The sequence below is a fragment of the Bos grunniens genome, chromosome 20, assembly GCF_055505025.1.
Source record: "Bos grunniens cultivar Pamir isolate PY7600 chromosome 20, Bosgru_T2T1.0, whole genome shotgun sequence".
In the NCBI taxonomy this organism is placed as follows: domain Eukaryota; kingdom Metazoa; phylum Chordata; class Mammalia; order Artiodactyla; family Bovidae; genus Bos; species Bos grunniens.
This window is the reverse complement of record NC_141184.1, coordinates 30162020-30189077: the sequence shown is the minus strand read 5'-3', so window position 1 is coordinate 30189077 and position 27058 is coordinate 30162020. Positions and strand designations below refer to the sequence as shown.

The window sequence follows — 27058 nt, the reverse complement described above, 5'->3', positions numbered from 1 at the left end:
GCAACTGAGACAGACTGGTGTGAAGGACAGGGGACCAATGGGACTCATCCAAAGGTAGGTGGTAGCAAGAGTGGGTCAGGGTGGAGAGGTCCTGTGGTCCTAAAGACCACAGGAGTGCCGCTCCCCCACCCATAAATAGGTCTAGTTGTGGAAGGCTGAAAAGTCAGAGATAAGGTTTGGGCTTGCCTTGACTAAGCACAGCCATCTCCCAGCCCTCCAGGCCTAAAATGCAAAGCCACAAGGCTTGGCCACCACAGCTTGAAGGCAACAGTCAGCCAATGAGTGGTTACCAAAGCAGCTCTCACATCTGCCTTCCCAGACACACCCCTGTGGCTAGCAGGGCATTCTCGAAAACTCTGAGGGTGTTGAACTTATTCGGCTGTAATACAATTCTCTGCCTGATTCTGACACTCCTGTCATGCTGACCACACATGCCACTTCCGACCTACCCCAGCTCAATTTCATGACACTCTGACCACTTTATTGTGGGGGAAATCTAGGTCCAATTATCCAGGCGCCAACCAGAAGCAAAGCCTGGAAACGGTTCAGAAGCCCAGGCTTGTGATGGTCTTTTTTTTCTGTTCTGCTTCCTTATCACAAGCCCCAATGATGGAAAGGATGCGCTGAGATTCAGCTACAACCGCAGGAGCCACAAATCAGTCCTTAAATTATCCTTGCATGTGGCGGCCACCCTTGGCCCTCACTGTTTATTTTCTGCTCCCGAGTATGAACACGGCACAGTGATAATTTGCAGCCCTCTCCCTGATCACATCACCACCCCCACCGCCAATCACTGCTGCCCCCATATAAATATTCAGGATCCACACTTTACTCTCATCATTCTTTCCAATTCCCTGATTGAGAAGCAGAAGCAGCCCACCTTAATGGAGAAAACATTAGTGCATTCAGGCTTCGCTCTGGACCCCAGTCAATTTGTGGACATTTCACAGCTGTTATACATCTACCTCCTTTCTTACAAAAGCTAGTAAAAACTAGCAAGCACCTTGTTAGCGCTGAAATATGAAAACACAGCAACCATCAAGCCGGCAAATCAGTTTCTGGTTGGCTATCTTTAAAGTATTTGTTCTAAAACAATGTTTGTGGCTCATTGATTCTTCGTCAAATTTTAAATCACCTTTAACTTAAATGCTGTATGATTTAGGGGGGCAATTTTTTTTTAGGCAACCCCTACAATATAGCTGTCACTTGGTCATCAAACTAGTAACTGAGGAAATCTCTGGCTTGGGCATCATTCAGGCTCTAAGTCTGTTTCTTATGTCAATATTATCTTCTCATTTCTCATACACTTAAAAAAAACAACAACAAAGAAACCTTGGAAGATGTGTAAGTTGTGTTCAGAGAGAAAATGAGACTCTCCTGGCCGCTCAGGTCTCACTCGCCTACCTGCTTCAGGAACTGATCGGGTGAGCGTTCTCCACTGTCTTTCACAGCCGTTGACAGACTCCAAAGTGTGGTTCGCTTCATTTCCCTCTTCATTCAGTTCTTTAAAGTCCTGGGTTATTAACTATCAACAAACATGAGAACCCTGCCAGTGCGAGCTCCGACTTCCTGCCAAGTCCTCATACTCTCCGGAGCTCAGGAGTATGAGCTCTCTTTCTGTGTCTCTCTCTCCTCCCTCCTCCTCTCAGCTTCACCTCCTGAGTGTGATGGCCCCACCCACAGCACTCAGATCATTTTTCATTTATGAGTGCATCCTGCTAAACTGCGTTTGCAAGAGGACAAACCAACCCTTGCCCTGCCAGCATCGTGGAACCAGGATGCTGGAACCAGGCTTTGATTTTCTGGGACTACGGGGGCATCCAACCCTGGTGGAGGTTACCCGTGCCCTCCTTCTGGAGGTTGTCTGTGGATCAGTTCTTCCACCAGCAAAGGACGCACACCTTGGTGATGGAGTTGAAATGGCTTCGTTCAATAGACACCACCACCACCCACTGAGGAAGGTGTACGATTTCAGGCCTAAGACAACCAGAAATACACCGAGATGTGTATTTCATGTGCTCCCCGAATGTGAAGCCAGCATAAGGTGTCAAGAAGCTTTCCACTCAGTCACCTAAGGGTTCACAACAAAGTATTTTACTTTGCCTTTTCTTTCTTTTTTAAAAATTATTTATTTTTAATTGGAGAATAAGGGTTTTACTATACTGCATTGGTTTCTGCCATATATCAACATGAATCGGCTATAGGTATATGCATGCTCCTCCCTCATGAACCTCCCTCCCACCTCCCACCCCATCTCACCCCTCTAGGTTGTCACGAAGCATCAGATGTAAGCTCCCTGCACCATACAGAAAATTTTCACCAGCTCTCGAGTTTTCAGTGCTACTCTCTCAATTCTTCCCACGTTCTCCTTCCCTCCCTGTGTCTACAAGTCTACTTTGCATGGGCTTCCCTTACGGCTCAGCTGGTAAAGAATCTGCCTGCAATGCAGGAGACCTGGGTTCGATTCCTGGGTTGGGAAGATCCCCTGGAGAAGGGAAAGGCTACCCACTCCAGTATTCTGGCCTAGAGAATTTCATGGACTGTATAATCCACGGGGTCGCAAAGAGTCAGACACGACTGAGAGACTTTCATTTTTCACTTTCTCCTTCCCTCCCTGTGTCTACAAGTCTACTTTGCATTTTCTATCAAAGGGCCAGTTCTTATTGTATTCAAATGGGAATAAAAATCGAAACTTTAAATAATTTTCCCATCATGTCCTCAAGGTTACAATTTTCCTAACCCAACAGTACTTCCTTCTTCTACCCCAGGACACCACCAGCAAAACCAGAGATTATCAGCCAGCCCTAGAGACTGAATTTTATAGAAACAATTGGATTTTACTAAGGAAATAGAATTTAAAAAAACCAGGTTTCCATACATAAATCAGGACTTCCACTATGTGTGAAATTCACCTTATTCTGCAACTAGAGTCTTTCATGATCCATCAACCAAAGACTGCTAAGTCACTTCAGTCGTGTCCGACTCTGTGCAACCCCATAGACGGCAGCCCCCCAGGCCCCGCCGTCCCTGGGATTCTCCAGGCAAGAACACTGGAATGGGTTGCCATTTCCTTCTCCAATGCATGAAAATGAAAAGTGAAAGGGAAGTCGCTCAGTCGTGTCCAACTCTTAGCGACTTCATGGATTGCAGCCTACCAGCCTCCTCCCACCATGGGATTTTCCAGGCAAGAGTAGTGGAGTGGGGTGCCATTGCCTTCTCCAAAGACAGAGGTCTCTAAAACCCTACAGTTACCATGGCAGGTATGAAAATTCACAAACTGTTTAAATGTGAATAATGTTACCAAAATGCTGACCATTCTTTAGCAGCCACGCTTGTCGGCAATAAAAGAGCAAATGTTGTCTGCTCATTGCAACTCGTCACTGTCCGGTCATGTGTCTATAAAACCCAGGAGGACTGCTGAGTTTTAGGACAATTTGATTTTAATCTATTCATTCTTTTTATAGTTTTATCCACTATAGATTTCCCCCACAAGGAACCCCAGACTGTCATGAGCTTGTCCCAAATACCATGGGAGGAAGTTCTTCATTCTTCAAAATTGTTTTTTAAGTGTTTCATATATTAAAAAAAATGACGACTGACTGTCCCAGACAGTCTGGTTTTCTGTTTGTTGCTTTGTTTTGTTGTTTTTTAATAATAAGATGGTTAAAAATGTCTCCTAGAAAGAAAATGCTATATATTTCTGCACACACTCCAAATCAGGTTGCAGTCATCCAAACACCTTAACACCACATCCATGGGGGAAAAAAATAAGCCATCTGTCTTTTACAGGGGAGAAAAAGAAAAGTAAGATAAAAAGTCACGGGTGTATACATGATGTTTCACTGGTGAGGCAGAGAAAACTGGCAGAAGGATTAGTGCCGAGTCTCCAATCCAAACAGGGAATCTAGGAGCAGCCTGAATTTTCACATGCAGTCCAGGGGCCAGAGAGTTGATCATGCAGGTGACGACTTGGGGCTTACCTTCCTCATTCAAGGAAAGTAGACATGCTCTGAGTTTAGCTAAGGAGATTAAAATCTGTTCTTTAAAAAAATTTTTTTAAGTAGTAGGGGGAAGAAAGGACGTTAAAATTTTCTTGGCCCGTGACCAAGCTACAGTCTTAACAGAAGGTAAAATTTGCTTATAGAGTATTCTCTTCAGTATTAGTTTATGACATGTGCCAAAAATCTATGGTGAAACCAGTCATTCCACCTTTCCTTTCTCCTATTTTCTCAGCAAGTATGGATAATATACCACGCAATTTTGCTTTATGGGGAAATGCTACTACATTTACTCATAAAATGAGCCATATAGCATGTGCTAGAATGCAGCAAGTACACAAGCCATTAGAAACATCCAGCCATCCAAGATTTCAGGGCAGATAAGTTTTTGGTCAAACTGTCCATGTTAGGAGTCTGGGGCTCAGGAATTCTCTGGTGGGCCAGTGGTTAGGTCCACTGCTGAGGACCTGGGTTCAATCTCTGATTGGGGATCTAAGATCCCACAAGCCTCAAAGCATGGCCAAATGAAATAAAACAATCAACTTCTGATGTCTTCCATCTCACCCACCATGGTTCCTGGGTTTAGAAGACCACTATGCCCTCCCCTTTCTTGACCTGGGAGGAGCCCCATCGATTACTTAGTTGTACTTTCTCACTGGTGGGGATGTGGAGAAAGAGGACCCGAGAGACAAGGGAACTTGCCAAGGTCAGGGCACATTAGTGGAAATACTGAGCCTGAACACAGATCTTTCAGATTCAAACTCTAGGACAGAGCTGGCTGGACAAAAATGACAGGCATGGGCTCAGTGATGGCTGCCAGCTGGTAACAAAGTCCATCAGGAGGGGACATACTCTCCCATGAGCCAAAGCAGAAGAGTCACAAATGAAGTATCAGAAGTGATTCCCCAACAGAGAAAAGAATCCACAATACCACAAAAGCCTATGGACACTTCTGGGTACATACCGCAAAGAATCAGAAGCAGGACACAAAGGGCTATTTGTACAATCACATTCATAGCAGCCACGCCTAAAAGGTGACAGCAGCCCAAGTTCACTGATGAATGAACAGAAAAAAATAAAACGTGTTACATACATAGAACAGAATATTACTGAGCTTTAGAAAGGATGGAAACTCTGACGTACACTACAACAGAGATGAACCAGGAGGACGTTATGCTCAGTGAAACAGACCAGTCACAAAAAGACAGATTTTATATGAGATACCAAGAGAAGTCAGATTCACACAGACAGAAGGCAAATCAGTGGCCCAGGGATGGCGAAGAGGGGAGAATGGGCAGTTACTATTTAATGGGCAGTTTCAGTTGCAAGACAAAAGATGTTCTGGAGATGACTGGGATTTACACAACAATATGAACATATCTTATACCACAGAACTATACACTGAAAAATGGCTAACACTTTTCCATTAAAATTTTATAATTTAGCCCAGATTTATATCACATAAATTTTATATTATATATACAGTTGTCCCTTGGCATCTGCAGCTGACTGGTTCCAGGACTCACCATAGATACCAAAATCCACATACACTCAAGTCCCAGGTTGGCCCTCACATCCATGGATTTTGCATCCACAGATTCAACCAACCTCTGATCATAAACATAAGTAGTATATGTATCAAAAGAAGCTCTCATAAGTGGACCCACGTGGTTCAAACCCACATTGTTCAAGCGTCAACTGTATTTTGAAAAAGCTGGCGGAATTTGAATTTTCTTTACAGTTTCCCGTTGGTCAGTCCTAAGGCTATCCACGCTTCATATTATCGAAGCCACAGAGTGAAAGGCTACCACTTGCCAAAATTCATAAACGACCTGCAAACACAGAAAGCACTCCAGTTTCCTTCTCTTTTTCCCATCCCCCAGTCAAAAATAGTTCACAGAGAATTATGAAAGCCAACAGCGCTCAGTTTGTCTCCATAACCTGTGATGGGAGATAAGTGATGCTGATGGGAACACCCTGCCACTTGTGCAAGCAGGGACAGCTGTGACCTGGCAACTGAGAGCAGCAGTTCCCTTCCAACTTCCATCATCAACGCGGAGGTTTCACAAACACCCTTGAGAAAGTCAAGCTCTATGCAGCTATGACCCTTTCGTCTCCTCCACAAAGCCCTCTTAAGAGCTCACATACCCTTTCACCTCACTCCACTTCGGCAGCATATACGGATGCCATCATGCTATTTTTTTGGTCCTTAATTATATACAGAACTGATTTTAAGCTGTTGAATGTGTCCAACGAGACCCCACATTGCTGGTGGACAGAGCTTCCCAGCTCTCTGACCATCGGTTCTCAGCCTTCATCCTTGACCTCTCTCTTCCCTCCTGGAGGGCCAGGGTGGCTGAAGAAGCACCAGCATTTCTCTTTTCCTCTTCCCTGGCTTATCCCTTCTACATCTATCACAATAACAACCAAGGAAAAACCTCCAATTCCTCAATCTCCATCTCTGTTCAGAGTTTCAGACCTAGATCTCTGCCTGCCTCCTGCCCAGCTCCAACGAGATGTCTTTCAGGCATCCCAAACTCAGCAGGGCCTGAAATAAAACCCATCATGTTCTCTGTCACCGGGTTCCTTCTCATATACTTCCTCTTTTCATTAATGTCAATCCCCACTCACTCAAGAACTCTTGAGAGGGTCTTGAACAGCAAGGAGATCAAGCCAGTCAATCTGTTAGGGGAAGCACCCTGATTGAAACCACCCACCCTGGCCAGGCACTATAGTAACTATTTGCATGAGTTGTTTTAGGACAGGAGGTCCTGGTAAGGAACAGGGAACTAATAAGCCTCCACCAACCAGAAGAGTTTGGGAAAGGTCAAAGGGAGACACCATCTGTCTGACCACCTCCCAGAATCCTCCTCTCTGGCATCCATCTTGGCCAAACAAGGTGTGCACCACCAGGAAGAACTCTGAGTCAGAATGATTGGCTAAGCACAACCCGGAAATTAATCCCATCACCATAAAACCTGAGACTGCAAGCCATGTGGCAGAGCTGTTCTCCTGGGTTCTCTTACCCTACTGCTCTCCACCCGGGTGCCCTTTCCCAATAAAATCTCTTGCTTTGTGAGCACATGTGTCTCCTCGGACAATTCATTTCCGATTGTTAGATAAGAGCCCAGTTTCGGGCCCTGGAAGGGGTTCCCCTTCCTGCAACAAATCCTCAAGGAAATCAACCCTGAATATTCACTAGAAGGACTAATGCTGAAGCTCCAATACTCTGGCCACCTGATTCAAAGAGCTGACTCACTGGAAAAGACTCTGATGCTGGGAAAGATTACAGGCAAAAGGAAAAGGGGGTGGCAGATGATGAGATGGTTAGATAACATCACTGACTCAGTGGATATGAGTCTTAGCAAACTCTGGGAGATGGTGAAGGACACAGAAGTCTGGCGTGCTGCAGTCCATGGGGTTGCAAAGAGTCGGATACGACTTAGTGACTGAACATCTACAAAAGTCACTCAAGCACAGATGAATCATTGTCAACTCCTCTCACATTGGTGGTGATACTCTACCTCTTAAATCTTTTACCTGTGTCTGGCTTTACCTGGCTTTGACTCCAACTACTCTCTCTTCCTCAGTTGTTGATCCCTTCAATCTAATGTAATCTTATGTATTTACCACTGGATGCGCACTGAGACATCCAATGGTAAACACATAAGAGCGGCTTGATAATTCCTCATTGTTCTAATAAATTCTCATGTGCAAAGAATAAAGCCATTCTCGATCTCCCTCCAATGACTATATCAGGAAACATGTTAGCTGCTGCTCTTTTTCGTGTATCTATGTTTGCACATAAACCAGTGCCTTTCCCCTACAGGGAGGAGGAGGGGTTGTTACTGGCATCTAGTGGGTAGAGGCCAGAGTTGCTGCCAAACACTCAATGATGCATTAGACAGCCCTCTTCAACAAACAACAAATCATACAGGTTCTTAAAGCCTTATATTATACTGTTCATTGTTATGGTGATGGCTTCCCATTCTAGGGACTGCAAGCACAAAAGTTGTCAGGGTGCAGGAAATTGAAAGAGAAAAGCAGGTTAGGCAAAAGGCGTGTCCTTCCTAAAGCATTCAGATTCAAAATTCCAAAAACTCTGAGCTGAATCCTGTAGCAAAGGGGTGGGTTCACAGCTTCTCAGAGGCTTCTGAGCAGGGGTGGGGGATGTTCACCTTGCTGGCACTGGTTTCCTTATAAGTACTGGATCAATGTTTATTGAAAAGTTCCCTCTTATATTTCCCTTCAAAACCTGGCATGCTCCCAGGTTCCAGTAAACAAATGGAAAAACAGGACAAAACTCTCAACTCATATCCTTAACACAGTTTCACTGTCCTTTTGAATTTTCCCCTCAAGGATTCTTTCTTCATAATCTTTCTAATAACTTTAGCTTAAAAAAAAAAAAACAAACTCTATAACATATCAGTTTGAGGAGATATTCTATGAAGGAAGGACTCTATTGTCAAATAAGTTATAGAAATTTGTATACCAGCTCTCCTCCTAACTGGTGTGTCCAAATCTTATGTTATCAACCAGTTCTCATTCCTGTCTTTTTATAACATAGCTTACTCATCAATAACAGGTGCTTTGAGGACTTTTTGAAAAACTTTCAGGCATTCTCCTTGGCCCTCCTTCGGTATAGGCATTTTTTTGGTTTAAACTTTCTTTTGTGTGCAGAAAAGTGGCAACTCTCCCTAACTCAGTCCCCATCCTTCAGGGGCTGGGACTCTTTTCTCTTTCTCATAGCTGGTCTCCACATCTAAATGAACATGGGTACGCTGAAACTGCCCAGTGTTCTTTAGGAATGAACTGCCCTGGGTAAGGATGGATCAATGCCAAGGGAGTTCACATTGGGATAAGAAACTGTAATGGAACAGGAAGTGCAAGGTGGGGAACAGAAGTACACGGATGAGTCCCAGGACCTGGTTCCTGGACAAGGACAGCTGTCTCTTAGGGCTACTGGTCATCTCAGGTCAACTTTTCAGAATCAAGGCCCATTAATGAGGATTAGGTCAGTCCATGAAAAAAGATACACACGTTTCTTCTGGACATAGATGGAGAAAAGGACCAATCACTTCAGGGCAAGGAAAACCTAACTTCAAAGGAGCAGAAAGCCTTCATGACTTGCATAAATAACCAATTACCCCAGAGAAATCTGGAACAGTACATGCCCTCACATCAAGGCATTTACACCTTCCTGGCCTCTAGTGACCCACCAGCCAGAGGTCTTGGTTACCAGTTGAATCCAGCCCCATCACAACTTGAACTCACTCTTGTGAATCCTGCCCCAACCTGAGGACTCCCTGGGCCAGGTCATGGAAGTCTGTGGTTACTCACACTCAGAGGTGAAGAGGGAACAACGCACTTCCTTAGCCAATGTCATGGCCACCTGCAGCTGGAGATCTCTAATTCTTCTCCAGGCCCTGGCATCTCTAAGAAATCAATTTCAGGAGCAGCCCTGCAGACAGTTCCCCAAAGCTTCAGTCTATGGTCTTATTAATATCTATGAGATAAACTCTTAAAAGCAGAATCAAATAGTAATTAAGAAGAGCCTCCTGGAACTTCCCTGGTGGTCTGCGGTTAAGAATCCACCTGCCAATGCAGGGGACACGGGTTCGATCCCTGCTCCAGTAAGATCTCACAAATCACGGGTCAGCTAAGCCCACGTACTACAATTACTGAAGCCCTAGAGACCACGCTTTACAACAAGAGAAGCCATCACAGTAGGAAGCCCGTGCACAACTTACAGAGTAGCTGCCACTCACCACGATGAGGAAAGCCCGAGCACAGCGACGAAGACCCTCCTGCCCGCTGCGCAGGTGTAGTCCTTAAAACTGGGGTCCTTCTAGGCGTCAGGGGTGGGACCTGGGACAGTTATCAGTTCCGTAACCAAACTGTCTTATGGAATTTCACCCTTTCCCAGTCTGCCTTCAGTTGTTTCATTAATTTGCCATGAGCTCAGCCATATATATTAAAAAAAAAAAAAGTTAAAATTTTTTCTAGCATTTCAGGTGTTCAGTAATTAGTGAGAAATAGTGTGTGACATGCCTTTATTTAAAATGGATAACCAACAGGGACCTACTGTACAGCACAGGAAATGCTTCCCAGTGTTAAGTGGCAGCCTGGGTGGGCGGGGAGTTTGGGAGGAATAGATACGTGTATGTGTATGTGTATGGCTGAGTCCCTTCGCTGTTCACTGGGAAGTATCACAGCATTGTTTATTAATCGGCTATACCCCACTACAAAGCAAAAAGTTAGAAACGTCAAAAAATAAAGTTACCAGAAAAAAGAAATGGCATGTTAGACAGGTATACATTGATTTTATTATGTTCAAATTTCCCTCCTAAAACACCAAGTCCATATTCTAGTATAAAGAATGATACCTTTTCTTTCAGTCATTGTGCCTAATATTTTCTATTTGGTGGTTTCTTTTTAAATTATTATTATTATTAGATTTCTTGTTGTCTGTGAGCTAATTTGATTGTTTCTGTTCTGTTGAATTCTTTTTACTATTCGTGAGCTAATAAAAGCAAATAAGAGCATAAATATAAGTAAATAGATAAAACAAATGAATAAAGGGCATCCTCTAAGCATTTGGGGCAGATGAGACTCTGTCTACATGAAAAGGTTCCCATCGGGGTGAGCAAGTGTGCTAAATGGGAAATGATGGATAAAGGTAATGAGGATCAGGAATTCCAAGGGAGGTGTCATCATGGGCTGGGACAAGCAGGACAAACTTTCCCGAGGATGTGGGTCTTAAGCAAAGGCTGCTTCTTGGTTTTGACGTTTTTCCCACCATTTCAATACTCCTCCTTTCACAGAGGAGAAGAAAGTGGGCTACTCCTCGTGCTTGCTGCCCCTGGAGACAACTGTGTTCCAGCCCAACCCACCTAACCTGGCATCATCACAGGGAACACAGCATGCCGGATGCCAGGCTTGTTAAACAGACCCGCTGGAATGGACTGCTGCCAGCCGGGTTCAGGATCACACTGCTGCCCACACTGGCTTAGAGCCCAAGACAAAGTCAACAGTCACAACTCCATTAACACTCTACACGAGGAAACAAATGTGGTGGGCTTGGAATCCCCCACTCTTTATATATTATTTTGACTACATTGCTATTGTCCAGTAGTCGAAGGAGCCACTCATTTTGTTCTCAGAAACTGAAGGCGGGGTGGATGGATTGTTGTTGTTTAGTCGCATTGTTGTATCAGACTCTTCTGTGACTCCATAGACTGTAGCCCACCAGACTCCTCTGTTCATAGGATTTCCCAGGCAAGAATACTGGAGTGGGTGGCCATTTCCTTCTCTAGAGGATCTTCCTGACCCAGGGATCAAATCCGTGTCTCCTACATTGGCAGGTGGATTCTTCACCACCTAGCCACCAGGGAAGCCTGTGTCGTAGATGGTTAAATGCTCCATAATGACTCATTCTAAATACACATAGACTGCAGGAGTGTATACACATTCTAGAAGGCTCAGAAGCAGGAGGCTGAGTTCTGGGTGGTTCCCAACATCTGGAGAATAAGCTTAGCATCTTGCCAAGGTGCTAAGCAGTCAAGGGAAGCCGCTGAGCTATGCTTCTTCGATCACTTGAACAGAGTAGAGTGTACACCCAATGCACACCCCACACCTGCAACCAGGCTGCAAGTGCATTTCAGAAGGGCTGGTGTAACCGGGGTGAGCTGGAAATCTGTTTTTTTTAAAGAGGTTTCTGTGACAGCCAACTCCTTCCCTCCCTGTCTGTCTTTTCTTCTGTAAGCTTAACAGTGGCAATGGAATTCCCCAAATTCCCCACGGTGCTCAGAGTTCTAAAGGTTTACTGCACCCCTTCTGTTATTTCCAGATCTCAGAATAATTCCTCTTCACAAAAACACACAGTCCCCTAAGCTTACCAAGTCTACGTTAGGATGAAAAATTATTAACTTTCCTACTCAAGTGGGGAAGGGTGGACTGAAAGCCTTGGAGGAAGAAATCAATCAAAACCCACTAAATGTTCAATGACATGTTTGGGCTCAGCTGTATTTTGAAAGTATTTCTTGTCTTTACCAGAAGACTCTTCTCTTAGAGTCACGTCTGGTTCTGTGGCAGTAGGAACTTGACTTCCCCAACCTCAGCTTTCAGAGCGCTAGTGAGGAAGCTGGGTCACGTATGGAAATTTCTTTCTATGAGCCTGCAAACAATCACTTATTTGTTCCCCCCCCTGCTTTTTTCCCCCACAAGAAGAATTTCTCTAAATAATTGGAGGAGATTTCCCATGGGAATCAAGCAATGGTGACTTCCAGGTCTCAAACTTATCTAAAAGAGTTTAAAAACAAAAGACACAAGAATGTGCCTTTCAAGCCTATAACAATGCAAATTCTGGCAATCAGAACAGCAGCCAAAGCATGTAACTTCTAGTACCTCTGTGGAGGGTGGCCATAGGGTAAAGTCTCTTTAATATTTGACCAACTGAAATTTAATTGTAAGACCTATGAAAAAAGTTTGCATAGGGCCTTCATAATGTAGGGTTTCTCTGGTGGCTCAGATGGTAAAGAATCTGCCTGTAATGTGGGAGTCCCAGGTTTGATCCCTCGGTCAGAAAGATCCCCTGGAGAAGGGAATGGCTACCCATGCCAGTTAGAACTGGACATGGAACAACAGACTGGTTCCAAATAGGAAAAGGAGTACATCAAGGCTGTATATTGTCACCCTGCTTATTTAACTTATATGTAGAGTACATCATGAGAAACGCTGGACCGGAAGAAACACAAGCTGTAATCAAGATTGCCGGGAGAAATTTCAATAACCTCAGATACGCAGATGACACCACCTTTATTGCAGAAAGTGAAGAGGAACTCAAAAGCCTCTTGATGAAAGTGATGAAAGTGAAAGAAGAGAGTGAAAAAGTTGGCTTAAAGCTCAACACTCAGAAAATTAAGATCATGGCATCCGATCCCATCACTTCATGGGAAATAGATGGGGAAACAGTGTCAGACTTTATTTTTTTGGGCTCCAAAATCACTGCAGATGGTGACTGCAGCCATGAAATTAAAAGACGCTTACTCCTTGGAAGGAAAGTTATGACCAACCTAGATAGCATATTCAAAAGCAGAGACATTACTTTGCCAACAAAGGTCCAGCTAGTCAAGGCTATGGTTTTTCCTGTGGTCATGTATGGATGTGAGAGTTGGACTGTGAAGAAGGCTGAGCGCCAAAGAATTGATGCTTTTGAAGTGTGGTGTTGGAGAAGACTCTTGAGAGTCCCTTGGACTGCAAGGAGATCCAACCAGTCCATTCTGAAAGAGATCAGCCCTGGGATTTCTTTGGAAGGAATGATGCTAAAGCTGAAACTCCAGTACTTTGGCCACCTCATGCGAAGAGTTGACTCATTGGAAAAGACTCTGATGCTGGGAGGGATTGGGGGCAGGAGGAGAAGGGGACGACAGAGGAGGAGATGGCTGGATGGCATCACTGACTCGATGGACGTGAGTCTGAGTGAACTCTGGGAGTTGGTGATGGACAGGGAGGCCTGGCGTGCTGCGATTCATGGGGTCGCAAAGAGTCGGACACTACTGAGCAACTGAACTGAACTGAACTGAACCCATGCCATATTCTTGCCTGGAGAATCCCATGGATAGAGGAGCCTGGCATGCTACAGTCCATAGGGTCACAAAGAGTCAGACACAACTGAGTGACTCACACTTTGATAATCTAAGTAGCAAGGATAATACCAGACTCCAAAAGATACCAAGTCAGTTCAAAAGCATCAAATATTACTTTAGCTACAATTGTTTATGCAGTCAGCACTGATTTCAGAATGCCATCGACAGAGAACCATGCAAAGAAATAGAGGAAAACAATAGAATGGGAAAGACTAGAGATCTCTTCAAGAAAATTAAGAGATACCAAGGGAACATTTCATGCAAAGATAGGCACAATAAAGGACAGAAATGGTATGGACCTAACAGAAGCAGAAGATATTAAGAAATACAAAAAAGATACAAAAAAGATCTTAATGACCCGGATAACCATGATGGTGTGATCACTCACCTAGAGTCAGACAGTTAGGGCCTTAGGAAGCATCACTACGAACAAAGCTAGTGGAGATGATGGAATTCCAGTTGAGCTATTTCAAATCCTAAAAGATGATGCTGTTAAAGTGCTGCACTCAACACGCCAGTAAATTTTGAAAACTCAGCAGTGACCACAGGACTGGAAAATGTCTGTTTTCATCCCAATGCTAAAGAAGGGTAATGCCAAAGAATGTTCAAACTACAACACAATTGCACTCATTTCACATGCTAGCAAAGTAATGCTTAAAATCCTTCAAGCTAGGCTTCAGCCGTATGTAAACTGAGAACTTCCAGATGTTCAAGCTGGATTTAGAAAAGGCAGAGGAACCACAGATCAAATTGCCAACATCCGTTGGAGCACAGAAAAAGCTACAGAATTTTAGAAAAACATCTACTTCTGCTTCACTGACTACGCTGATGCCTTTGACTGTATGGATCACAACAAACTGAAAAATTCTTCAAGAGATGGGAATACCAGACCACCTTACCTGACTCCTAAGAAACCTGTATGCAGGTCAAGAAATAACAGTTAGAACCAGACATGGGATGGACTTGCTCCAAATTGGGAAAGGAGTACATCAAGGCTGTATATTATCACCCTGCTTATTTAACTTATATGCAGAGTACATCATGTGAAATCCTGGGCTGGATGAAGCACAACCTGGAATCAAGAATGCCAGAAGAAATATCAATAACCTCAGATATGCAGATAACACCACCCTTACAGAAGACAGTTAAGAGGAACTAAAGAGCCTCTTGATGAAAGTGAAAGAGGAGAGTGAAAAAGTTGGCTTAAAACTCAACATTCAAAAAATGATGATCATGGCATCTGGTCCCATCACTTCATGGCAAATAGATGGGGAAACAGTGGAAACAGTGACAGACTATTTTCTTGGGCTCCAAAATCACTGTGGATGGTGACTGCAGCCGTGAAGTTAAAAGACACTTGCTCCTTGGAAGAAAAGCTATAACAAACCTAGACAACATATTAAAAAGCAGAGACATTACTTTTCTGACAAAGGTCTGTCTAGTCAAAGCTATGGTTTTTCCAGTAGTCATGGATGGATATGAGAATTGACCATAAAGAAGACTGAACACCAAGAATTGATGCTTTTGAACTGTGGTGCTGCAGAAGACTCTTGAGAATCCCTTGGACTGAAAAGGGATCAAGCCAGTCAATCCTAAAGGAAACCAACCCTGAATATTCACTGGAAGGACTGATGCTGAAGCTGAAGCACAATACTTTGGCCACCTGATGCAAGAGCCAACTCATTAGAAAAGACCCTGAAGCTTGGAAAGACTGAAGGGAGGAGGAGAAAGGGACGACAGAGGACAAGATGGCTGGATGGCATCACTGACACAGTGGACATGAGTTTGAGCAAACTCTGGGAGGAGGACAGGGAAGCCTGGTGTGCTGCAGTCCATGGGGTCGCAAGAGTCAGACATGACTGAGCAACTGAACAATAGCAGCAACAACGACAGAGAGCTAGATGCTTAACGGAGCAGGCTGATAGCCCAGAGTACAGAGTGGAATCTGCAAGAGTTTAAGGAACTTCCCTAAATCACTGACTGGGGGAGAGTGAGGGTTCAGATTTCCACCTAAATCAGGTCTGTCTATTTACAAATTCATTGTTCTTTCCTCTCAGGCACCAGGCTCTTTGTTGTTATTCAGCTGCTAAGGGGTGTCCAACTCTTTGCGACCCCATGAACTGCAGCATGCCAGGCTTCCCTGTCCTTCACCATCTCCAGGAATTTGCTCAAACTCATGCTTAAAGAGAGAGATGGTAATTTTTTAGATCACTCAGCATTCAAGAAACCGTGGTTATAGTAATGCTTGTATAAAATCTATTCACTCCACTCCTATTTCTTCATATTTACGTTTCCTCTCTGCTGTTCTAGCTTATTTAGATCACTAACCAAATTATCCATGGCTTGTCCTCATTCCATAAGTTCCTGGTTTAATTGAAAGTGACAAAGGGGACCCCGGGAAGGAAAGCAGAGTGCTCAGGGAAGGGCGGTGTTAAAAACCCAGAAGTCAGAGCTGTGCATCCCCCAGAGGGGCTGCCAGCTCCAATCAGGCCACTGCTGACGTGATAAGAAGAGGAAAGAGGGAACCACATGCTGCCCAAGGTTTTCCCTAAAAAGCCACACAGAAACACCGATACGGAATTCTACTGAAAACCATCCTGGGCATTCTCTGGGTAACTCCTCATGTCACCAATGAGATCAGGGCTCCCCCTCAGAAGGGAACTATACTTTCCTTCTCAGGAGCACCAAGGGCTTCATCTGTTTTATTTTCCAAATTATTTCCTGTCAGGTTAAGGATGAGCAGGTCTTAATCTGTTTTTTACTGATGAAGAAATGGAAGAAAAAACAAATGTGAAGACCAAGGTGAAATCAAAGGAGAAGCCTGAAGCAGCACTGTTAGGCATGCTGTTCAAAGTGACAGCTTATGTCTGAGAGACTCGAGAACCCCAGGGGAGCCATGGTGCATCTCTGTCCTTTCCAGGGCTTACTATCACAGTCCTTGGGGAGACTTCTGAAATATCCAGAATGATGCCCATGAATGATTTCCAGATGACTCTACGACTGAACTTTTCAGTTCCAGAAGCTCTGTGTCCTCACCCTAGCTGGTTCCACCTAGAGAGGTGACACTGGCCACTGAATATGCCAGCAACCAGTTACCCAGCTCCATACGTCTCCCTTCAGCCTCAGGGCACCTCCACTCTGAGCTCCTCGAAATTCCTTTCAGAACTGCTCTTCTCTCCATAAATCCTCCAGTAGAAAGGGACCCCAATATTTTTTTTGGCTGCACCACTCAGCGTGCATTAGCTCCTAGTTCCCCGATCAGCCACTGAACCCGTGCCCCTGCAGTGGAAGCATGGAGCTCCAACCACTGGACTCCAGGGAAGGCCCAGAGTGATCCTATTCTTGATTTCCTTCCTGGTTCTCTTTGGCCATTGGTTTACAATAGTCTGTACCTGGCAGGTGTCAAATGACATAAATGTTCTAATCCTATGACTCCCAGTTTCTCTGGCTCTAGTGTAAACTCCTGACTAATGGCCATTGAGCCCTTCAGCTGGCAGACCCCATCTTCCATCCAGAATCCCTGTTTTTTTTTATCCTTTCCAGCAGGGTGCTGTGTCCCCACCCTCAGCCAAGGGGTAGTGCCTATCTTTGCCAAGCTTTTACTTCGATCTTTCTCCCATGTTGCCAAACACTGCTGTTGAGTTTATAAAGAGTTCTGCACAAAGTGGACCTCCCATTGTGACCATCAGCACAAGGACCCTCCATAAACACTGACTGATGTTGATCGGAGGCACATACCTCTATCCTATTTCACACTCAGCTAAACCACCCCTTCCCTCCCGGGGCTCCTGCCCTTCTCCAGGCATCCAGACACTGAGTTGCATCTCTAGCCAAACAAAATCTTCTCACCCAAGGACAGCTGGATGGGTGGTTTCTGCACCTGCGGCACTCTGCAGACGACAAAGCCTCCAAAGATCTGACATCAACGAACACCTGGGGATCCTTGAAGAAAACAGCTGAACACGTGCCGGCCACAGCCTTGCAAAAGTGACACTCAAATCAGGACAAGCTCGTTCTAAAAATAGATGCACCGGAATGAGGATGGGGGAAGGTGTCAGAAGGCGCAGGAACCCACACTTAGCTCACAGGGCTCACTTGCTGGGCTGGGACAGCCACTGCCCGGGGTGTGAAGCAACACAAAGGCAGCCCAGGCGTGTTTGTTCACCTCTTGCTCCAAGGCAATCAGGAACCAGTGGGAGTTGAAATCAGGCCTCTGTACCTCACTGAGGGCACAGAGAGGCGCCCTCCCATCCCACACAACTGCAGCGGGGTAGAGAGGGCAACCCCTGGGCCCAGCCAACAGTCTCTGAATTTGACGCCAAGGAGATGTGCCCACTACAGGCAGGGCAGCCACAGCTGCCAACACAGACACCAAGGTCCCAGAATGGACTGATTATGAAGCTTTTTTACTTTGCACATACACTCAGAAAATGTCCGGGAAAACACATGGGGAAAAAAACCCAGGCTCCAAAAACCCAAACAGTTGTTTTCCTTCCAAGGATAACTCTTTAGATGTCATGAGCACTTCTGCAAACAACAGGATCATATAGTGGTCCATACCTTCTCCCTAAAAGCCCCTCAACATGTCCACGTGGAGATGTCTCCAGCTTCCACCATGTGGTGGTTTAGCCGCTAAGTCGTGTCCAACTCTTGTGACCCCGTGGACTGTAGCCCGCCAGGCTCCTCTGTCCATGAGATTCTCCAGGCAAGAACACTGGAGTGGGTTGCCATGCCTTCCTCCAGGGGATCTTCCTGACCCAGGGATCCCCAGGTCTCCTGCATTGCAGGCAGATTCTTTACTGTCTGAGCCACCAGGGACCAACCTCCAATCAACTCTTGCTCAAAACAAGAGGCTCTGAATAAATGATTTCTGAACAAAGCCCTGGTTCAAAGGTACGCTATATAAAGGAAAATTTCTCTGCTGACAGAGTGGAAAACAGGACCGTGCTCAGAGAAGGCCAAGAGTTCCTGAACCTGTCTGCATACTGCTGATCCTTTGATCTGTTTTTTCAAAACCATGTCTGAGAGTAATATTTGTTTCTACTGAAGATGAGTGTTGAAACAAAGAAAAATTAAAAATCGGTTAACACACACACACCCCAGCACGCGCACATGCACACACACACAGACACACACATAGATACCCCAGTACACAGATCAGAACTCTCACATCCTCAGCTGCCAGTCTGTGACACTCTGGCCCGTACAGGGATCAAATGATGTGCTCATAAGCCTTCAGGGTGTTTCTGTCAAACCCAGCAATGCCCGTCTCTTGGGGAAAGAGTTGGGTAAGTTCGCCTGCCTTTAGGCTGAAATGTCTGCATACAAGACTCAGAGGATGATGGTTCACTTGGCTGAGAGCCCAGAGTATGAGCAGCAAGGAACAGAGGAGACCCCCAGCCTCAGGGTTCCCTGCCTCTGCGGGGAACACCAGCTGACACAGCTCTGTGGCTGGTGACCTGGTTAACTAGGTGGGGGGCGAGTAACAAGCAAAATCTAAGGAGACACGAGGCTGAAGCTGGTCTAGAAAGGGCCAAATATAGTACGCTCATGGTTATCCTTTCTCATGGCATGAACTTGACAGCTGCAATCTAAGAAAATCTGGTAACTTCAAAGGGAAAGAAATTTTTCCAGGGGCTTCCCTGGTAGCTCCATGGTAAAGGATCTGCCTGCCAATGCAGGGGACGTGGGTTCAATCCCTGGTCTGAGACGATCCCACATGCTGTGGAACAACAAGGCCCGTGCACCAGAACTACTGAGCCCATGTGCCCTAGAGCCCGTGCCCTGCAAGAAGAGAAGCCACCGCGATGAGAAGCCCATGCACTGCAGCTACAGAGTAGCCCCCATTTGCTGCAACTAGAGAAAAGGCTGAGCAGCAACAAAGACCCAGCACAGCCCCAAATACAAATAAATAAATAAAATTATTAAGAGAAAATCTTCCAACTAAGCAATAGGCGGGTAGGTGCCATCTTTTCCCAATATTCCTTTGCATCTCTGCACAGTTCTGGAAACATCCAACCTACTGTGTCAAGAAAGTAAAGGTATCCAGCAAAGGCCCCCCTAGCGCTTTTCAAAAAACTTTGCCTCTCTCCCAACAACCAAGCACATTTTCACCACTTGAGGCTTTCTGTGTGCCCTACATTTTGCTGAACTCAACCTCTGTATATGCTAATCCCCACCAGGCTCCCTGTAAATATTTCATGCTGCCCCCACCTCCCTTACAAGCACTTGTCAGAATTACTGAGGCTGCTAGACTGGATTCGGGTTTGCTTCACCAGCTTTCTATGTCAAGAAGGGGCACTGTACACAGTGCAGGCTTGATGTCAACTGAGCTTCCAGCTGGAACAAAACCAACCTCTGAGTTACTGCCTCAGTTTCTTCCTCTAAGGAAATGGGGTTAGCCATGGCACCAGATGCCATCGAGTTACACTCACACTGACCTCCATCCTCCAAAAGCTTCAGTTTCCCCTGAGACACACAGTATCCACTTATAAAGTCTTCCTTTTCAAAATGAGATCAAACCAGTCAATCCTAAAGGAGATCAACCCTAAATAATTCATTGGAAGGACTGATGAAGCTGAAGCTCCAATACTCTGGCCACCTGATGCGAAGAGCCAACTCCCTGGAAAAGACCCTGATGCTGGGGAAGACTGAGGGCAGGAGAAAAAGGGGGTGACAGAGGATGAGATGGTTGGATGGCATCACTGACGCAATGGACGAGAGTCTGAGCAAACTCCAGGAGATAGTGAAGGACAGGAAAACCTGGGGTGTGCAGTCCATGCAGTTGCAAAGCGACTGAACAACAACACAACAACGGAGATCATTTTGAAAAGATCAGATCACTATGTGGTGTACCAGGAACTAACACAGTGTTGTGGGTTAATTATACTTCAAACAAACAAACTCATGGAGAAAGAGAAGAGATTTGAGGTTATCAGAAGTGGGGAGTAGGTGGAAGGGGAACAGGATGAAGGTGGTAAAAAGGTACAAACTTCTATCTATAAGATAAATAAGTACTAAGGGTGTAATGTACAAGATGACTAATATAATCAACACTGCTGTATGTTAAAAATGAAAGTCGTTAAGTGAATAAATCACAGGGAAAAGAATTCTTGATCAGAAATAAATAAAATTCAAAGAAACACACACATGCCCCCCAAATAGGATTCCTGTGTTAGGAATTTTTAGTGTGAAAAACTAGGAATCAGTGAATTTTTGTCATTAGTGATTCTAATTTGTTTTTTAAAGATTTTTTTTTTTTTGATGTGGCCCCTTTTTAAACTCTTCATTGAATTTATTACAATACTGCTTCTGTTTTTTGTGTTTTGGTTGTTTGGCTGCAAGGCATGGGGTGGGATCTTCACTCCCTGACCAGGGATTGAACCCGTACTCCCTGCACTGGAAGGTTAAGTCTTAATCATTGGACTGTAGGGGTTAATAGTCAGCCACCTATTGCTCTGGCTTAGCCATGAGAAAATCACCATGGGAAAGGAACAAAAGCAAAATATAGCAATACAGCATAACCCAAATAAATAAAAGTACATCGGGTTGATCAGTTGGGGTTGTCACGCCCTGCTAAGCTAAGGAAAAACATAGTGTGGACCTTGGAACACCGGATCAGTGCAAGTTTAGAATACTGCTTGCGCACACACTAGATGTTTTCCCAAGGCATATGCGGGTCTATGACCTCCAGCTAGGTGATAGCCCTTGTACAAAAAAAATAACAAAGATGGTTTAAAGTAATCAATAAAACGGGAGACGTGACTGGGGACACAGGAGGCTGACTTCACCGTAGCACAACAGATACCTTCTGCTTGCCAAGACACTACATAAAAGTGATGTGGCTCCAAGGAACAGGGTTCTTGACCCAAGAAAGATGCTGACCCTTCTCTCACTTGTTCCTTCTGTCATCACAGTAGGACTCAAAGACGAGAGCCCTGGCTGAAGAGAGGGCCTCTGGGCACAGAAGCACCCCTTCGCTAGCCCACCCTCCGTGCCGTCTCCACCCAGCACACCCGACACCCGAGGAAAGGCTTCTGCTATTAAAACGTAACTTGGGAAAATACAGCTGTGCTGGATGGAAACCTCCCATGGAGTGGGTTTCATTTGTGGAGTTGAATAGTTTACCCAACTCACTACTGGCTGTACCAACTACAGTTGGAGGACAGCAAGGCAAGCAGGACCCAGCACTCAGGGAGCGAAGAAGTGCTGGTGTGTACCCACGCAGGCAGCAGGTACTAAGGACAAACGCTCCCGATCTGGTCCTGGTAGAGTGCAGTCAAGACTGGAGCTTAGGAAAAGGAGGGGTTATGTGTGGCAGACATGGAAACTGGCTCACCAACCCCCACTGAGCAGAAAATTGGAAAAATCATATTTCTCAGAATCCCCTGCAGCCAGAGTGCAGGTATGGGAACTCATTCTCACTAACTGGACCTGGAGGCAGAAGTGGGCAGGGCTCACCTATCGCAACCCAGCCTTATAGTGAGAGCTGGGGAAGACAGCATGGTACTAGAGGTCTCTCCTGAAGCCCTGGGCGCAAGCAGGGAGCCAGGGTCACGTGCTTTTCGTGCTAGAACAGTCCTGCCATGTGGTCTAGCTCTCTTCCTGGTTCCACAACATCCAAGCTTGACACTTGGTCCCTCTCAGAAATTCGTGAACCACCTAACTGTTGCTGCTGCTAAGTCGCTTCAGTCGTGTCCAACTCTATGTGACCGCATAGACGGCAGCCTACCAGGCTCCCCAATCCCTCGGATTCTACCTAACTAACATCCTTTAATTCATCCCCTTCTGCTTAAACTAGCTACAGGAATTTTTGCTGTTTGCAGCCAAAAGCCCTGCCAGGTTCAGCAAGGGAGAAAGTGGAGAACCCAGAGGAAGCTGCAAGGATGGTGGAAGCTGGCTGGCACAGGCCCGTGGTGCCCACCTGTGCCAAGTCTTGGGCCTTGAAGCCCAGTTGCTATGCACCTAGCGACACCATGGGGGCCATCCACAGCACATGTGCTGTATAGCTGGCTGGACACTGGGTGAGCATCCAGCCCACTGGTCAGAATGGCCATCATTAAAAGGTCTACAAATAACAAAATGTTGGAGAGGGTGTAGAGAAAAGGAAACCCTCCTACACTGTTGTGAGAATGTAAACTTGCAAAGTCAATATGGGGAAAACAGTATGGTGCTTCCTCAGAAAACCAAAACTAGAGTTGCCAATATATGGTCCAACACCCCACCTCTGGGAATACCTGGATGAGACTATAATTCAAAAAGATACATGCACCCCATAGAGAAAGGAGTACATCAAGGCTGATTATTGTCACCCTGCTTGTTTAAGTTATATGCAGAGTACATCATGTGAAATGCTGGGCTGGATGAAGCACAACCTGGAATCAAGACTGCCCGGAGAAAAATCAGATATGTATCAGTATCTCAGTATCCTCAGATATGCAGATGACACCACCCTTATGGCAGAAAGTGAACAAGAACTAAAGAGCCTCTTGACAAAAGTGAAAGAGGAGAGTGAAAAAGTTGGCTTAAAGCTCAACATTCAGAAAACTAAGATCATAGCATCAAGTCCCATCACCTCATGGCAAACAGATGGGGAAATTTTGAAAACAGTGAGAGACTTTATTTTTGGGGGCTCCAAAATCACTGCAGCCATCAAATCAAAAGACGCTTGCTACTTGAAAGAAAAGCTATGACACACCTAGACAGCATATTAAAAGGCAGAGACATTACTTTTCCGACAAAGGTCTGTCTAGTCAAAGGTATGGATGTTCCAGTTGTCATGTATGGACGTCAGAGCTGACCATAAAGAAGGCTGAGTGCCAAAGAATTGATGCTTTTGGACTGCGGTGTTGCAGAAGACTCTTGACAATCCGTTGGACTACAAGGAGATCAACCTAGTCAATCCTAAAGGAAATCAATCCTGAATATTCATTGGAAGGACTGATGCTGAAGCTCCAATACTTTGGCCACCTGATGCAAAAAGCCAACTCATTAGAAAAGGCCCTGATGCTGGCTGGGAAAGACTGAAGGCAGGAGGGGAAGGGGACAACAGAGGTCGAGATGTTGGATGGCATCACGGACTCAATGAGTTTGAGCATACTCCAGAAGATGGTAAAAGACAGGGAAGCCTGGCATCCTGCAGTCCGCAGAGTTGCAAAGAGTCAGACATGACCAAGTGACTGAACAATTTTGTTCCCATATATACAATGGAATACTACTCCGCCATAAAAATGAAATAATGCCATTTGCAGCAATACAGATGTAACTAGAGATTATCATACTAAGTGAAGTCAGTCAAAAAGAGAAAGACAAATACTGTACGATATCACTTAAATGTGGAGTCTAAAATACGGCACAAATGCACCTATCTACAAAACAGAAGCAGACTCACAGATACGGAGAGCAGACTTGTGGTTCACAGAGGGGAGAGGGAGAGGGATGGCTGCGAGTTTGGGGTTGGCAGATGCAAACTATTGTACACAGAATGGGTATACAACAAGGTCCTACCATACAGCTCAAGGAAGTATGTTCAATTTCTGTGATAAACCATAATGGAAAAGAGTATTTTTTAAAAATGTATGATATATATGTGTATAATCAAGTCATTTTGCTGTACAGCAGAAATTGACACAACACTATAAATCAACTGTATTTCAATAAAAAAATAGTAAAAAAATAATCCCTCTCTCTCAAATAATGAAGATGGAAATGAAGGTGATGAACTCTGAAAAACTGACTTAGATAACACAAAACGTGGCTCTGCTTTATAAGCTATATGAGTAAGAAAGGGAATGTTCAGAATTAGCATATCATTTAAGTTTTAAATGGGATTTTAAATGTGTGAGTTAATAAAGTAGATATTAGAGATAAATGACAACTACATGCATATTGCTATATTATTAGTATACTGAATGGTACTAAATACAACTATTCCATTTGTATTTAAGATTATGTATATATATGTTAGCCAAAACCTTTTTTTTTTTTTTTGCAGATCTATTGAGATTATATTCTACTATATACAGTAAGGGCTTCCCTGGGAGCTCAGCTGGTAAAGAATCTGCCTGCAATGCAGGAGACCCTGGTTTGATCCCTGGGTTGGGAAGATCCCCTGGAGAAGGGTTAGGCTACCCCTCCAGAATTCATGGGCTTCCTTGGTGGCTCAGATGGTGAAGAATCGGCCAGCAATGCAGGAGTCCTGGGTTCGATCCCTAGGTTGGGAAGATCCCCTGGAGGAGGGCGTGGCAACCCACTCCAGTATTCTTGGTTGGAGAATCCCCATGACAGAGGAGCCTGGTGGGCTACAGTCCATGGGGTGGCAGAGAGTCAGACATAGCTGAGTGCCTAAGCACAGCACAGCATATACAGTAAAAGAAAATGTGCTCATTTCCCTTTCAATAACCACAGAAAATATGAACAGATATTGAGTATCTTAACTATATGTCCCTGCTCCCTTAAGTTAGTGCCCTTATGATCCCATTCTTGCTTTTTGCTTAGTTTCAAACAGCAATAAGCAGCATCAAACCATCATTAAAACTGGAGGAAGATGAAGAATATTTTCAGGCTTCTTAAATATGTACAATCTTCAAAACAAATAAGGATGTTATACAATTGTTTATTTTACCTGATATCTTCATTATGCCTTATTTTCTTGGGTGCGGGGTGGGTCTAATAGAACCCAACAAAAATAAGATCTACATTCATAAAACATGGAGCAGGAAACACAGAACATACTGTATTTCACAAGGTCTTCTCTCACCTCTACTTTAGGGGAACTGGAGGATGAATCCAGCTCGATATTTCATACCATGTAGCTACAGTGGCCCGCCTGAAGGAAATGCACACTAACCCTGGCAGGCCTATCAGCTAGAGCTGTATCATGTCTATAGCACACAACGCAGAACCCAGCACCAAGAAGCAAGGCTCGAAACGCTAAGACGTGACCATAACTGAACAGTCAACAAAGACTGCCGTCTATTCCAACAAATAAACCCTTTCTGCTGATCCTTATCCCACTTCTCTTTGTATCTGATTATAAAATCGTGCTAACCAAGTATTCTACCCATAAATGGGTAATTTGTACAGCGCTCCAAGTTCGGACATCATTTAAATACGATTCTTCTTGGATATCTGACTATCCTAATATGGAAAAGTCTAAACATTCTGTTTAAGATATTGGAAGCAGCTTCTTAATGAATAGATTTCTCAAGTCGCTGATGAAAACCAAACTATTCAGACATCAGTAACACATAGGATATTTTTCTTGTGTGGAATTTAAGTTAAAATTACCTCAATTTCACTCTTAGCAACATACACACTTACAATCCAAGAACAGTCTCTGAAGTTAGCCCAAGAATTGGGGGGAGGGAAGCTGATACAAAACAGTGCAGCACATCACAGCACCGTACAGAGAAAAGATGACGACAGCGGATAACAACAGAAAAACCTCCCCTCCACTTCCAAACTCCACTAACAAAAGCCAACTTCTCGCAGATGGGCCACACCCTCCAGACTCTGAATGGGCTGTTCCAAGCCTTTCAAATCATTTGAGATGTTCTGAATCAGAGCTGCCCCAAACCAGCATCATCAGAAGGCACTCAATAGTTGAATAAAGCTGTTCTTCCTCTGGGAAGTTCTCACAAGGGGGTATAAGTCTGTCTTACAAAGACATGCATTTGACCGAGAATAATATGCAGGGCGCCAGCATGGGGTTATATTTAAATGGTACTTAACAGGGGGAACTATTTGGTTGGAAAATGCAAACATCTTCAGTTGTAGGATTAACCGAACTCAATCCCAAAGGAGAAAAATAGAAGCCACAAGCATAGAGGAAGATTCCATTATCTGTCTTAGTTAGAAGAGGAAGGAAAGCAATCTCAGCATCTTTGGGGTTTAGGTAGAGAAGGCAAGATATTATCAAACCACTTAAACTTAAGCTAGAGCACCTGCAAGGCAGTAGCAAGGTCTGTTTTGCATTCCTTCATCCATTAAGAAAGAAGGGTAGGTGATGGGACATAGTCCCTCAGGTAAAAGCAGATCACCTGTTTAATTTCATAGGCTAATTTAAAAGACAAGCAGCAACATTTGGTACGTGCTGCTTCTTTTCTGATATTTATTCTAACCTCAGCTTTACCCAGGGTAATTCAGTGTAATTACAACCAGAATCCTTTATCTGTATCTTTCTGATAACACTCATCATCTACTACCTGGAGTTAAAACCCTTTAGGCTCAAGTTCCGTGTCTCGGCTACTAGGTAATGACAACAGCAGTATTTATTGCTTTCTTCAAACAATATATTGGCACATTTACAAATACTGATTCATTTAAAAGGCCCGAGGTACAAGGATCTATTGATACTACATTTCCTTGATGTTGACTATGACCGGTTTTGCCCACAGCAAGCACTCAATAAAT

The 27058-nt window shown here is 44.6% G+C and overlaps 1 protein-coding gene across 17 annotated transcripts in view; it reads right to left on the bottom strand.

Annotated features, from left to right (window-relative positions):
• The window catches only part of PDZD2 (PDZ domain containing 2), a 404529-nt gene that overhangs the window by 143581 nt on the left and 233890 nt on the right, over nucleotides 1-27058 (bottom strand). For 3 of the 17 annotated variants that reach the window (XM_086361291.1, XM_086361293.1, XM_086361296.1), the window contains exon 1: nucleotides 1405-2976. The exons of the other annotated variants lie outside the window; for them this stretch is intronic. The gene's annotated coding sequence lies outside the window, so the exon portion shown is untranslated. Of the gene's footprint in view, nucleotides 1-1404; nucleotides 2977-27058 lie in introns of those variants that run through there. 17 annotated transcript variants of the gene reach the window in all.